This window comes from Mandrillus leucophaeus, unplaced genomic scaffold (assembly GCF_000951045.1).
Source record: "Mandrillus leucophaeus isolate KB7577 unplaced genomic scaffold, Mleu.le_1.0 Scaffold101, whole genome shotgun sequence".
Lineage (NCBI taxonomy): Eukaryota > Metazoa > Chordata > Mammalia > Primates > Cercopithecidae > Mandrillus > Mandrillus leucophaeus.
Genome location: NW_012098210.1, coordinates 1,967,919 through 1,971,330, shown reverse-complemented (window position 1 = coordinate 1,971,330; position 3,412 = coordinate 1,967,919). Strand labels below are relative to the sequence as shown.

The 3,412-nt window shown below is 54.2% G+C and overlaps 1 protein-coding gene across 2 annotated transcripts in view; it reads left to right on the top strand.

Annotated features, from left to right (window-relative positions):
- Positions 1-3,412, top strand: part of LOC105535642 (leucine zipper putative tumor suppressor 3) — a 10,670-nt gene continuing 7,258 nt past the window's right edge. For both annotated transcript variants that reach the window (XM_011974816.1, XM_011974808.1), the window contains exon 1: positions 1-26. The gene's annotated coding sequence lies outside the window, so the exon portion shown is untranslated. The remainder of the gene's footprint in view (positions 27-3,412) is intronic.

Below are 3,412 nucleotides of genomic sequence, written 5' to 3'. Positions count from 1 at the left end.
CCCCGCGCCGGACCCTGAGGCAGCGAGTAAGTGAGACAGGCCCATCGTGGCATCCCTCCCGGCTCCGACCTGCCGCCGTGCCTGCTGCACTGCGCGGCATGTCAGACCTGACCCGGACTGGGTAGGGGGCGCGTCCCGCTGCTGGGGTCCCAATGGGGAGGGGAGCGGAGAGGAGGCGGATGATGTCATGGATGCTTCGCCCGGCCTGGGAGGAGGTGGCGGCCAGAGGGGGTGCGGCTCGGATTATGTCACCTCTTCCCTCTGCGCCCCGCCCCCCGGGGCCACACGCGTTGGTGGGGAGCCTGGGGAGGTGCGGGCGGGATTTCCCCCATCGCAGGGACTCCTAGGTCCTGTGGCCTGTGGCTGGGGTCTCTATCAGTTGGCTCTGCGGGCCATGGGCTGCTGGTGAATGGCGACCCCCCCACCCCCAGCAGAAGCTCGTGTGTGCGCGCGTGTGTGTGCTCGGGGTGGAGGGGGCGCTCTCGGCCCCCTCAGTCCGGAAACACCGGCTTCATCAGAGCCAGTAGCTAGGTGATGGGCCCATTCCGCCGCCAGTGCTTAGGCCACCGAGGGAAGATGGATCTCCCCTTACTCATCCCAACCAAGAAGTTCTGGATATCTCTGCACCCCAAAAGCCCTGCAGTGCCCCCAGATCCCTTTCCTCCCTCCGTCCTGCTTCCTGGAAACCCCTTCTGCTCCCCCTGCCCAGATTCACTGCCTCTTTGCATTGCCCATAACTAGCATTCCCACAGGCATTTGCCCTGCATTTCTTTGGTGCAGGGCCCAGAGATCCCCAGGACTCTGCCATCTGTGCCCCTGGGAAACCTACAGGCCAGACATGGGGATGCCTCAGAGTGAAATCTCCCTGGAGTGACCTGAGCCAAGTGCTCCAAGACGCCCCCTCGGGTGGGTAGAGATCAGGGATGCTGTCCTGAGGCCAGCCTTTGGACTGGTCTAGAAGCCTGTAGGATGGTCACAGAGAGCTGGCGAGAGCTTGTGTGTGAAGTAGAGAGGGGCTCAGGTCAGGGGAGATAGAGGAGGGGCATCAGGAGAGGCCTTGGGGACCCTGCTGCAAGCTCTACTTTTGTTCTGGGGACCAAGAGGAATACCAGGCGTTTCACCCATTATACATTTACTTCTTAAAATGCCTGCAAGGTAAGTGTGAGAACTCGAGGTGAAATTACCTGCATGAGGTTGCACTGCTAATCAGTCCAGCTGGGATTTACACTTGGAGCTGATGCTGCCAGAACTCTGTCTACTGCACTTGATCCTGCTCGTGGAAGGATTTGGACAGAGCAGGGGCAAGATCAGCTTTGCCCTTTAGAAGGAGTTCCCTGGCAGCTGCCTGGGGGAGGGAGTGCAGGAGAAGAAAGTCCATTGAGGAGCCCCCAGCAGGGGTGCTGGATGGAGGGGCTGGCTAGAGATTTTTAGGAGATAGAATGGTCTGGGATTGGGGCCTCTGAGACACCAAGTGTTCCTAGCTTTGGAAGAGACACAGGTTGGGGGGTGGGTTGGAGGTACCTATACATGTAACTCTTAGGTAGAGTCCGTTTGGCACCTTCATGATGCTAATACTGTGTATAATGCCCCAGGCACTGAGGGCTGAGGTGACAGAGATCGAGGCAGTTGGACAACAGGCTGTCATCCCAGGGTGGTGCACTGATGCCAGGAGGCTGCCTTTGCAGACCATGCTCAGTTACCTGGGCCAGTTCAGGACCTTTCCTCTTGGTTCAGTTCCTGCTTATCAGGGAAACATCCTCTTCCTTGTCCTGCCAGTGCCCTACTGGGATTTTGTGGAAAGAAGCTGCAGCAGCCAAAGCTTGGGAGAGACAAGGGGCAGGGCATGTTTGCAAGGGGTTAACCATGACAGGTTAAAATTACGACAAGAAGCTCTTTAGAGAGTGAGGCTCCAGAGAGATCTTCTGTGGGTTGATAGTCAAGCATTCCCCAGGTAGAGCACAGAGAAAGGAGGCTCAGGACAATGGTCCTGGAAACTTGTTTCCATCCACGACTCCAGGCATCTGAGACTTGCTGGGGACTACACACACTCTAGAGAAACAGTAGGGCAGAGTGGCATATGACCAGCCCCAACCTATGCTCAGGTTATCCTTTCCCGGATTTCAGGGAAGGTAGTACTACATGTTTGTATTGCCCCTTATAGTTTACAAAGCACCTTCCCAAACATTATACCCTGTCACTCAAGATCAACATGATCACTGTTGAGGTTTATTCCTGCCCAGATCCAGGTCTCTGGTGCAGCCACCTTGCTTTCCCCTTGCCTAGATCTTTCATCCCACTATTGGAGCCTTCCCTCAGCATATTAACACTCAGGTTTCTACCATGGTTAATTTTAAAATTAAAAAAGCCCTTGAATCTCAAACCTCCTTAAATGACTGCCTTCTCTTTCAGCAGGAACTCTGCCATGTCTTTCTCTGCACTCCTCTAACCTTGTGGACTGCCTTTGTTTTGTACCACGTTTTTGTTCTGTTTTGTTTGTTTGAGAGGGAGTCTTGCTCTGTCACCCATGCTGGAGTGCAGTGGCGCGATCTTGGCTCACTGCAACCTCCACCTCCTGGGTTCAAGTGATTCTCCCACCTATGCCTCCTGAGTAGCTGAGATTACAGGCATGCGCCACCACACCCAGCCAATTTTTTTGTATTTTTAGTAGAGACAGGGTTTTGCCCTGTTGGTCAGGCTGGTCTCGAACTCCTGACCTTAGGGGATTCACCTGTCTTGGGCCTCCCTAAGTGCTAGGATTACAAGCGTGAGCCACCGCCCTGGCCTATTTTTTTTTTTTTTTTTTTGACATAGTCTCGCTTTGTCTCCCAGGATGGAGTGCAGTGGCATGATCTCGGCTCACTGCAACTTCTGCCTCCTGGGTTCCAGTGATTCTCCCACCTCAACCTCCTGAGTAGCCGGGATTGCAGGCGTGCACTACCATGCCCAGCTAATTTTTTGTATTTTTAGTAGAGATGGGGTTTCACCACGTTGGCCAGGCTGGTCTCGAACTCCTGACCTCAAGTGATTTGCCTGCCTTGGCCTCCCAAAGTGCTGAGATTACAAGCGTGAGCCACCACATCCGGCACTTGTACCACTTTTCTGAAACCATTCTGACATAGACGTTGGTGATGTCTTCAGACCGGCTCCTAAATCCTCAGCACACTCTCCAATCCCAATGTTACCTGGCCCTGTTATTTTTGACACTGGAAACTGTCCCCATATTCTTGAATCCCCTCAATCTTGGCCTTCAGGGCCCACTTTCTCCTGGCCTTCTTCCTGCTCCCAGAGTGCCTCCCAGACTTCTGGGGCTTTGCTCCCTGGCCCAGTGCGGGACCCCACCCTCAGCACCCTTGAAAACTGATGATGTCAATTTCTCTCCATCTAGTGCTTTTTTTTTTTTTTTTTTTTTTTT